The sequence below is a fragment of the Quercus robur genome, chromosome 5, assembly GCF_932294415.1.
Source record: "Quercus robur chromosome 5, dhQueRobu3.1, whole genome shotgun sequence".
NCBI classification, from domain to species: Eukaryota; Viridiplantae; Streptophyta; class Magnoliopsida; order Fagales; family Fagaceae; genus Quercus; species Quercus robur.
In genome coordinates, this window is record NC_065538.1 from 87,484,922 (window position 1) to 87,497,395 (window position 12,474).

Consider the following 12,474-nt stretch of genomic DNA (forward strand, 5'->3'; position numbering starts at 1 on the left):
CTTACAAAATTTCAAGGTGATCAAAAATTAATAGGCATGTCATCAATCAATTGTCGAAATTTAAGTTTTTATAGTTTAAAATAACGTATAAAAAATGAGTTTAAAGATCAAATGGTAAATTACACCAGATTAGCATGAAAATTGGCATACATGTTAAGAACATATAGGTCATGTAATCCAACGGTTACATTAGGTACATTAGGTACATGTAGTTCTTGGGTGGTGTATCATTTTTTAGAGTTACATTAGGTATAACTTGAATCCAGCCATATATTTCTTAATTTGATGTGAATTTTGATTGCTCTAACAACTATGACTTCGGGATCATTTTGGCATCTTAACAGAAACGTTCAAAAACTGGTTGAGCCGTCTTGGTTTTCGGTTTTCACGATTGATCAGCCGATTCCTAGTCAATCTTGGGTTTTTACTAGTTTTCGATTTTTAGTTATAACCAGACTGGATCTATGATCGGTTCCTGGTTGAATCGGCAAGTTTGGTCCAGTTATTAAAACCATGATAGTGCCTATCGTGGTTTTAAAAACCGATACGAACAAAGAACCAAAAAAGTTACTGGTTACCAATTTTTTGGTTCGTGTCATAAATATTTATTTTATAATTATAAAATAAAAATATAATAAGTTTATTACTAATAATATGTAGGTAGAAATTTGTAAAAGATTTATGTGAGTTTTCACATCTTATATTTAGAAAATAAAAATAGAAAAATGTAAAAATGTAACATTTAGTGATACTTTTCATTTAGATTTAATTATTTTTCTTCAAAATGGACCATCGCATATGTTGAATTGTAATCTTAAAAATAAAATGTTTATTATTTATTTATATGTGTGTATATATATATATATATTATTGAATTAATGTTAGAGAAAAATTAAGTACTTTTTAAATTTATTCACTTAATTAGTTAAAACTACTATTTTTTAATCATAATTATCATAAGAAAAAAAAAACTAAATTCCGTGAATAACAAAGCTAAATCATAATTATCAAGTATTAGTGGTAATATATATATATATATATAATATTATAATGTTTTTGAGAAGTAGTATTACAACATACAGTTAACCAAAAAAAAAAAAAAAAAGAGTGTAATGTCCAGTGTTGCAAATAAGACAAAAACTAAAAGTAAAGGCTTAAAAAATATCAAAATTACGTGGCTCTCATTCATTCTATATTAAAAACTCAAAAACAAAGGTGTGGCTCTCATTCATTTGTTGTGTACACAAATAGGACTAGCAGACTAGTAAAGCAGTGAAGCACACACTTTGTAAATTGAAAGTAGAAGTTCAGTTTTTTCTTTTGAGTAGTGAATAGCACGTAGTGAAATTTTTTGATTTCTTTTTGCACGGTGACCAATTTTTAGGCGGGCTCTAAATTTTTTAGGTTTCTTTTTTTTTTTTTCATTATTTTTTATTGGATAAAATTTATGTATAATACTGTTGTTTAAGTTTCTCTCTTATGATTTTTTCATGTGACTACTTAATTTTAAAAATACACTTTTATTCATGAGAAAAAAGCCACAAAATAAAATCTTAAGTGAAGAATATGAGGAATAACATCTAAGAATTGGAGCTAAGTTTTACCCTTCTTTGTTTGTGTGAACAAAACACAGTTACTCTCTCTCTTTCTCCTCCCATAGACAAACCCACACCTCTCAGCCTCTCCCAAAAAGACCGGTAAGCTCTCTCTCTCATTGATCCTCTCTTTGCAAAAGTTTATAAAGTTAAATATTAGATCTGATTTTCTGTGTGTGCCGTTTTAAAGTATGGATTTTGGGATTATTTTTTATGTCTTTGCATAGTAATAGCAATAAATGCCTTCTGATTGATTGCCCAACAATTTCTGTACATGAATAGTAATTATTTGCTCTATGGATCCATAATATTTTGTAGTGTTGTGTACGTGTATGTGTTTAATATATTGAGTTATCATGAATTAGCAAAAAACTTGGTATTTGGAGATTGTATTGTACGCTTTTTTTAAAAATAAAAATCTATATAATAGTTTGTTCTTATTTATTTATAAGGTGTTTGGATATATAATTTCACTAGCCGTGCATAGATTAATTAAAATTCATATCTAAAATAAGATCAATTCATTTTATTAAAACTATAAATTGTGGGAGATGAGCAAACCTATTTAAATAAATAGGTTTAATTTCTTTTCAGATTTTCCAAACTTTTAATAATCAATTTTCATGTAAATAGTGATTTAATCGTATTGGAACTTTGGCAATAGAGCTTTATGTAAATTTAAATTAACTTAATAAATTTAATCTATTTAAAGTGTAGTGAGAGCATAAGGGGAGGGTATATAACATATGATATTATAATCCTTGCATTATTCTAGGCCTCTTTCCTGAAAGTACTGAATTAATAAGTTTGTGGTGTGCAGTTTGTGGTATGCACAACTTTTTTCCTTAGGCCTTGTATTGTTCACCTTTCTTATTATGTTGTTTGCACTGCTTGGTGTGGACAAGTCTTGTGGCTGTTTCATTTTAATTCATTTGTTTTTTTGATTGGTAATTTACTTGTCTTCTGAATGTTGCCTGCTTTTCAGATGAGCTCTGTGCCAATGCTGCATACACGTCTTCTGAATTTACATCTACTTTATTATTATTTTTTTTTAATTTTTTTTTTTTCGGTTGTTGTTCTTCTAATTAAAAGTTCATATGTTGGTATATGGTAGGTTATAATGCTAGTGGTTCAGATTCAGATGAATTGAAGGGTGATTCTTAGCAAACCCTTTAGGCCTGTAAGTCCGAAACAATCAAATGTAAGTTGATATCCCTATTACGTTTGGCCTTATTGTACTTAATTTTTCTCATTGCCTTGTACTTAATTTAGAATAGCAAGATGTTTACATGGCCTTATTGTACTTAGTTTTTCTCATTACCTTTTACTTAATTTAGAATAGCACGATGTTTATAAACATACGAAGATCATGGGTTATTCACTGTCAATTGTGTCCTTAACATGCCCTTTTGTGTTTGGTTTTGTGAGAATCTATTTTGTGCGTTCACATATAATTTTGTTTTTATTTGGTAGTAAGATGCACTTATCTGAATTTGATTAGCGCATTTAATACTATAATTTAGTAAGTTGATTTACCTTTTTTTTTGTTATTAGCGCACTTAATACTATAATTTAGTAAGTTGATTTACCTTTTTTTTTACCCTAAAAATAGTGAAGCTTTTGTTGGTTTCTTGTAGATTCACATGCGTAGGTTTCATCTTTCTAGACTTGCTTGTTTGATTTGCCTTAGTGTAATCATTGAAGCTACTGTCTCTCTTGTTAATTTGTCCCATAGAACACACCTTGGTTAGTGTTTTATTTTCCTGCCTAAAAGCATTAGTATTGGGGCTTGTATATGGTATATGTTGCTATATTGTTTAATGGTGGTGGTGGGTTTTTTGTTTGTGGTGGTGGTGGGTTTTGTGTTAATGATGGTGGCTGGATTTTTTGTTTATTGTGTGGTTGGGTTTTTGTGTTTATGGTGGTGATTGGGTTTTTTGTTGAATGTTGGTGGTGGGTTATTTGTTTATGGTAGTGACTGTGTTTTTGTGTTAATGGTGGTGACTGTATTTTTTGTTTAATGGTGGTGGTGGGTTTTTTGGTTATGGTGGTGGCTGAGGTTTTTTGTTTAATGTTGGTGGTGGGTTATTTGTTTATGGTAGTGACTGTGTTTTTGTGTTAATGGTGGTGACTGTATTTTTTGTTTAATGGTGGTGGTGGGTTTTTTGTTTATGGTGGTGGCTGAGGTTTTTTGTTTAATGTTAGTGGTGGGTTTTTTTTGTTTATTGTGATGGTTGGGTTTTTTGTTTATGGCAGTGGCTGAGTTTTTGTGTTAATGGTGGTGGCTGTGTTTTTTGTTTAATGGTGGTGGTGGTGGTGGGTTTTTTGTTTATGGTAGTGGCTGGGTTTTTGTGGTAATGGTGGTGGCTGTGCTTTTTGTTTAATGGTGGTGGTGGTTTTTGTGTTAATGGTGGTGGCTATGCTTTTTGTTTAATGGTGGTGGTTGGGTTTTTTATTTATGGTAGTGGCTGGGTTTTTGTGTTAATGGTGGTGGCTGTGTTTTTTTGTTTAATAGTGGTGGTGGGTTTTTTGTTTATTGTGGTAGCTGAGTTTTTTGTTTATTGTGATGGTTGGGTTTTTTGTTTATGGTAGTGACTAAGTTTTTGTGTTAATGGTGGTGGCTGTGTTTTTTGTTTAATGGTGGTGGTGGGTTTTTTGTTTATGGTGGTGGATGTGGTTTTTGTTTAATGGTGGTGGCTAGTTCTTTTTTTTAATAGTGTTGGCTAGATTTTTTATTCGTTGTGGTGGTTGGGTTTGTGTTTATGATGGTGGCTGGGTTTTTGTTTTGGATTTCACTTTATTTGTCTTATTTTAAATTGGGATTTTTTCTGCATTCTTTTTTATTTCTCCATGGTTTGTAATGTGGGTTTAGTTTTTATTTGATGAGAATGTTGTGGGTCTTCTTTCTTTGATAGTTTGGCTTCATATGATGTTGCATTTTGAATATTTTGTCTAGTTTGTTATTGGGTATTTTGTGAACTTTTTTTGCATTGTCTTACTAATAATAATCTTTTTTTGTTGTAGTACATCTTATCAAGGATATAGTTTTGTAGTCTAGTTTGTTATTGATGTATTTTCCTTTATACTTGTGCAGATATGGGATTGGTGGCAAAAAGATAGCTTTTGTGGGACTACTTGAACTCAAATAATTTTTTGTAAAGTTTGGAAGCTAAGACATCATTTGTATATAAATGGTTGTAATTACTTTGTGAACATCTTTATTGCATTTTTAGATTGTATGGATGTTTTTTTTATGGATTTGGTTAGAAATGAATGGATGTTTGTTTTTATGGATTTGGTGAGAAATGAACAGGTTAATGTAATGGCAAGTAAATGTAAAGAATATTAATACAAAAAATAAAATTGGTGACATAATTTTCGTCGCCATATTTGACTATAAGCAGAAATTAGTGACGAAATAATTTGTGACCTGATCTATTGAAATTAAAAAAAAAAAAATCGGTGACGCAAAACTTCGTCACCTAATCTATTGAAATTGGAAAAAAAATACATTTGGTGACTAAATATTTCGCCACTAAAAATAAGGTTTAGTGACGAAAACATTAGGTGACGAAAAACTTTTGCCACCTATCATTTTTTATTGGTGACAAAAAAATTTCGTCACCTATTATTTTTTTATTGGTGACGAAACATTTTCGTCACCAATACATTCTGTGACGGAGCTTAGGTGACGAATGCTGTTTCGTCACCATATGTATTCGATGACGAAATAAGAACATATTGTGACGAAAGGTTTCGTCACCATAGTCCACTTTTGTTGTAGTGCAAATTGAAGTACATTGGGTGTTCGAATCAAAATCACATTACTACAAATCTAATCAACAAGTCTTTTAAGGAGATCGAATCAGAGGATAACTCATTTGTAATTACAGAAAATTGTACCACACAATCATAAATACAAATTCGCATTTGTGAAACTATTTTACTTGTTTGACTCATTTCGAAATGAGAAATTTAGTCGCTTACAACATCATTAAAATCCTAATCTTTAAAATAATAGATTTATATCCTGCGCTTAGGATTCACAACGGGCTACAAAAATGGGCCAAATTTTTTTCCCTGGGGGCGTTGCCCTCAGACCCCTAAGGAGGCTTGTCCATGAGCACTACGGCTTAGGCTTATCAGCCCAAGCCTCCACTCCATGTACTAAGTTTCAAAAAATCTCCCATTAAAACTGTAACAATATTATTTTGGGTTGTGTCATAATTCGGATCAAACACAACTAAGCTCCACAAAGCCCAATACTTTCTTCTCATTATTATTCAATTTAGGACTTCACTCATACGTGTATACCGAACATCCTAAATGACTATTTGGTTTAGACACCTAGAAGGACAATCCCTAAAAGAGTAATACAAAAACATGATAATGTTTACAATTTTTTTTTATATACCTATTAACATGCCTTATTATGATTAGAATAATATTACTTTAATATTGTAAACAAATTATATTAACAATTATTTATATATGTATATATATATATATGTATGTATATATATTATTGTAGTGCAAGACTTTTTTGGCAATATTAAAAGTAACAATTGTGAAACATGCCTTTTTTTTTTTTTTTTTTTGTTAAATAAAAAAAAGAATTTTCAGTGTGAATTCACCAACCTGCATCGACAATGAGCAATAAATTGTTGAACATGCCTAGAGAATAAATTTTCAACTAATTAGGGCATGTTTGGTGAGTGAGTTCAAACTCATATTTTCACATTTTAAACAACATTATACACATTTCCACACATTTTTTCATCCACATATATTTTAAAACTCCAAACAACAATTCTCAAACTACTCTACCAAACACACCCTTAATTATCAACACTACCTTATAAGTCAGCAATGGCCACTAGAATCCGCAGGACATCGATATGGACATATTATGAAGTTGACAGTTGAAAAGAAACATATATCTGTCGAAATGAAAAAATCATTTGTCAATATTCCCTAAGGTGGCAGGTGAAAGTTATCCATGATTTCAATGCATTCGTATAGTATAGTGATAAATGTAGGTGATGTAATTAATATATTAAACTGTAAAATAATCAGTGAGTATTGTTGGTCATAGTTGGGAGTTTGGGAAGAGATCTTAAATGCCGTTCTCACCAAATGTAATGAGGACATTTGCAATCGCATATATAAGACATTTTCTTCTTTGTGTGAGTAATGAAATATGTACACATTTAAAGTAATATCACCGTTAGTAGGTGAAGAGTTGTCGGTTGGGGGCCTACGAGAGAGTATCTCATAGAAAATATTAAGGACAGAGAATTTTTGTGTCATATAATTCTATCACGATGTCTAACGTAATAGATTAAGTGGTAGAGAAAAAGTGATGAAATCACATAAAAGTAATTGATAATTATTTATAAAACAGCTGCGAAAAAGAGTGGTTTTAGAGTCACTCTCAATCTCATGAAATAAGTTCTCTCAGATTTGGTGGACTCCACGTATTTGTTGTAGGACCCGTATATGTTATAAGAGAAGGGCATTATATATGTGTGTGTGGTTAGAGGATGAAAAAGGAGCATTGAGACCATTAAAATAAGGGATTCTAACTAAAATAAGATTTGAAGTTTTTATGGTATTTTTTCTATTTCAAAATTTTTTTATAAAATTATGCTTTATATATTCTCTCCATTTCGCCCATTGCATAGTGATTTTTTTTTTCTTGTTTATCTAACAGCATACACATTGTCAGGTTATTTAAAATTTTAAATATGTATACCATTAAATTTGCAAAATTTAATCTGATTCATAAAATTAATCCTTTTAGGAAAATATAATATTTTTTCACGTTTTTAACACACTTTCTACCAGGACTTTTCTAAAATGGGCATGTGCTTGTTCAGGTCAACATAAACAATGCGAAAAACTTCTCTTTAATTTGAAAACTTCGACACTTTTTAATACGTAGTTTAAAAAAATAATGTTATATGCATTTAAAAATAGTTTACAAATCCGGCTTTAAAAAAAAAAAGGTTTACAAAGAACTATTGTCAAAAGTCAAAATTAGGCAATTTTTTTGTTGCAGCCAATTAATACATTTGTAGTTTTGTACAAGTAGCGGGTTCTGAAAATTAATCCAAATCTTCTATACCATGTTTTGTGTATCACACTATATTTCACTAGTCATTACTTACCATATTTTCATTTTACTTTCCTTATAGAATAAATGAAGTTTAAAATGGAAAGCAATCATGCACTAGGGGTGTTCACTAAACTACAAAAACCGCACCAAAACCGCCCGCAAAATGACATAACTGCACCACACCGTAAATAATAGTGCACCGCATCTCACCACACTGTATGGTGTAATGCGGTTTGTGATTTTATAATAAGAAAACCACACAAACCGCACCGCACGCTCTCTACATATTAATATATTTAATTATTTTTAATATTAAATATATTATTAATAGTTTAATAACCCTAGTTTTCCAAAAAAAAAAAAAAAAAGTTTGATAACCCTAACAAGTGTTGATTAGGAAAGCTAGCTCAAAATAAAGAAAAACTAGCTTTAAAGTTTAAAACTTGAACCAAAACAAAGAGAAAAATTAGTTTTGGACGGGGTAGGAAAAACCCAAAATTTGAAAAATATACCAATTTCAAGCCATTCAAATTGCATCTTATACACTACATTGCACATGTGACCGTAAAAATGAGGTGCGGTACGGTTACTGTTTTAGCTAAATTTTAAATTGCACTGTACTGCACTGCACATGTGACTGTAAAAATAAAATACGGTGCAATTATGGTTTTAGTTAAACCGCACCGCAAAGTGCGGTGCTATAAATGACCCAAAATCACATCGCATCGCACCACGAACACCCCTAGTGCACATGGTAAGTAATGATTAGTGAAACATAGAATGATATACAAAAAGTGGTATAGAAGATTTCGACTTTTTGAAAATTGCTTCTGTCAAGTCAAGCCCAAATGTTGGAATTCCCACGCTCTTGAAATAGAAGTTGGTTGATACTGTGTTGATGGTTGATTGACTTAAATTGCAATGACACTGGCTAGAAAATTATTTTGGTTGATTGACTTAAATTGCAGTGACACCAACAGCTAGAAAATTATTTTCGATATAGTTTCAAAAGACATCTCTTTTACAATATGCGTAAGACTCACATATGTGAAAGTTAAATTTTGTGAGAGAAAGGTCTCTCATAAGATACATGGAGGCACTGGACATTCCAGTAGAAGGCATACTTTGTGTGTGTTTGACAAAAATTAAAAAGTCAACTTATTTTACTACTATTCATGGACTCCATAACACTTTTTTTTACTATTCATGGATCTCATTATACTACTTCAGCTAACTTTTACTTTTATTTACAGTACTTCTAATAAAAAGATTTCAATGTTAGCAAAATACGCAGATCCCTAACAAACCCTTTGTGTCAATTATCCAATCTTCTGGATTTATAATATGTTATAAAAAAATAAATAATAAAAAAAGAAGAAAATGTTGATGCAAATATCCTACATACATTATGTATACATAAGATTAAGTCCAAGAGTGAGAATGAGTATTACTAAGATCCAAATATTCAAAAAATAATCTAGTAAAAACCTTCAGTTGAACTGGTGAGAGGACCAATTCCAAACAAAAATAAAATAAAATACAATGATAGTGTATGCCAAACTAATAACTCCATAGTTTCCACATCAATCATAAGAGCACTAGATTCCAAACAAGAAAAATACAATGCTAGTGTGTGTATGCCAAACTAATAACTCTATAGTTTCCACATCAAGCACAAGCAAACTAGATTCCCAAAAAAAAAAAAAAAAAAAAGCAATGCTAGTGTATGCCAAACTAAAACTCCATAGTTTCCACATGAAGCACAAGAGGACTAGATTCCAAACAAAATAATAATTATAGTGTAGTGCCTGTAGGCTAAATTAATAATTCCATCTAGCAAGTAAATTAACAACACTCATTAACATTACCCGAAAAAGCGCAAACACCCAGAAAACAAAAAGATAATAGGATTATCACAAAAGAATCCGTTCCCAAACTGCAATTCACACAGAAAATGCAGTACTTTTCAAATTGTTTGAACACCAAATACTTTTCTATGGAAATTTGCATCACTTGAACCTTTCAATGCCTCATAGTATGAGTGCACATCAAACCTACCATTACAATTCAACATCTATCTCATGCAAATGGGGCCTTAAGCTAGCATTGGGACTTTTACTAGGGCTCACTTAAGTCCAATTGGCAATAATATAAGTGGACCACAATTATAGAAATATTTGGACTATTTTTATTCATTAATGGTCATATACATGGAGAGAAAAATTTAGGAAAACCAAACTGTTGAAAGCAATAGTAAAAATACTCGACAACAATAATTTAGGGTCCCTGCAAAAGTGACATTTATGGAATACAAACAACAAAAACAAAAACAAAAACAAAAAAAACAAAGAAGAAGGAGGTAAAAGTGACATCATTTAGGGTGCCTGTGATACTCGACAACAATGTTCTCCAAGGGCCCAAATAGGAAAAATGTTTCGGTATGCAGCATAGCTGATCATACAATTTTTGTTGAAAACTCACATGATCTCCTGTATGACAAAATGCATAAATTATTAACACATACATATAAGGTATTGATAAATAACTTTCTTGAGCAGTTGCTGGTGAAACAAGTTGTTTTTAAAAGATTTTTATGTTGTGTGGTCTAAAATACATGAGCGGACAAGCCAAAGATTTACAATATTTATCTTTTCTAGTCTATAAGAACCCAGATATCTAAAGAAATTAATGGTCTAAAGAACCTATAACCTCCATATCATCCATTTAACCACCTCTAGTAAAAATATCAACAACAAAGTGTCAATACCAAAACTTTGGGGTCAGCTATCCCTTGTAAAAATATGCTAAGAATATTTCTATGTTTTACATGTTTTTATTTTGGTGTGGTTTATTTCTTAGTCAAATTCATGTAATAGGATACTGCATTTTTAAAGCCATAGAAATGGACTGTTGGTCTGTTCCTGCCTTTCCTCAGAACATAATACAATTGCACATTCAGGAAATATTTCGCTTTGATGGGAAAGAAAAATAGAGAAACAATACCTAGGTTTACCTCTTGTGGAAAATCTCCATTCTCCATTTGAGAATTTATTAATAACCTTACTGCACGATGCAATGGTGTTGAATCTCTCTCAGCCTTTCAGAAGAGAGAAAAAAAAATCAATTATTAATATCGAGACTAGAAAAATTATACAGCAGGTGATATAAATTTCTGTTGGGAAGAAAAAAGTATACAACCAGCTTGATCTCTTTTTGCCTGTCCTTATTTTCTGGTTTTTATTACGTTTTTTTTTTTTAATTATTTTAAATGAAACTGGGAATGCGATCAACCAAAACAGATAGTTACTTCAATTTTCAAATTATGAGAATTATGGTGATGAATGTGTTTTTCATGCAAGACACGATTGGTGAAATTAACACAAATATTACCTCTGAGTATCAAAGTATTAACTATATAATGTATGGATTTTTAAACATTACTGTTCAGGTGGTTGGGGAGAAAGTTACCTATCATGTCAGCACAAGGTTGGTACTATATTTAATTCTTATATTCTTCTGTTATATGCAGTAATGTTCAAAAATCCCACTCTCAGAACCTATTTTCTCTGTGGCTAAATGTCATTGAGTGCAGGTTATGCATGGAACTGATATTTCATTACCACTATGATGTTGGAACTTTTCCTTCATGATTCTTAAGTAGGCATGCATGATAATTCTCTAGTTTTAATAACCTTATTGCGAGGAATGCATGATTATCTGAAGCTATTTTCTCTGTGGCATAATGTCATTGAGTGCAGGAAATGTATGGAATTGATATTTCATTACCAATATGATGTTGAAACTTTTCCTTCATAACTCTTAAGTAGGAATGCATGATAATTCTCTAGTTTTAATAATCTTACTGCGAGGAACTTTAGACAGATGGGAAGATGAATTCATGTTATCAACCAAATGCTAAAATGAATTTGAAAGGTTGATTTGCACCAAAGGCAAAAAAAAGAAGGGAGAGGGGGGAGTTTCCAAATGATTCTTCACCAAATGTACCTGACCAGCGTCAATGAGGGCTAACATAGCTCATCCAGTATTGACAATATGTGGCCTATTGTCCTCGAGATTGGTATACACCTGTTCAAGAAAAGATTAAGATGGCCTGCATATAACAGAAGAATATAAGAATTAAATATAGTACCAACCTTGTTCTGACATGATAGGTAACTTTCTCCCCAACCACCTGAAGCAAGCTCTTCGGACAACAGATAATTGCATGCTTTTCGGATGCTAGAGCAATTCTTATATGTCCTTCCAGCAGCTACCAACCCCTTTATCCCAAACCACCCACCATAGGTGAAGCAGACTCCCCAGGATCCATACCTATTTAATTATTTTAGATTAATTGGGTGCAAGTAATTTCATAACTGTTCAAAGTTCAAACAATTCCAAGATATACAAGTAACTAATTAGGTTAAGCTCAGGCACTGGTACAAAATTAAAGTGGGAGAGAAATTAGTGACTGATAATAACGAAGACATTCAAGCAAATATGCAGAATATAAGTAGAAAAGTAACGTGAAAGCAAACCAGGAGCCATCTGAAGCTTGTATTTTTTCAATGAACTCTGCTTTAGCAATACAATTTTCTATTTCTTCCCTCCTATGCTCAGGATATAATTTCTTGAATAATGTCAGTGCTTGAATTGCTGCTGACGTACGCTTAACATATCTACATAATCACTTCATTTAACATCATATTAGAATTTTTCAATGAAAGTAAATAGAATTACAAAATGAAATGTGATGAAATC

General features: G+C 31.3%; 1 long non-coding RNA gene across 1 annotated transcript; it reads left to right on the top strand.

Moving 5' to 3' along the window:
- The first annotated feature begins 1,267 nt into the window (after positions 1-1,267).
- Positions 1,268-4,885, top strand: LOC126727612 (uncharacterized). The gene is made up of 3 exons (XR_007656288.1): positions 1,268-1,697; positions 2,710-2,796; positions 4,690-4,885. It is a non-coding gene; the product is annotated as an uncharacterized LOC126727612 (long non-coding RNA).
- The last annotated feature ends 7,589 nt before the right edge of the window (positions 4,886-12,474 follow it).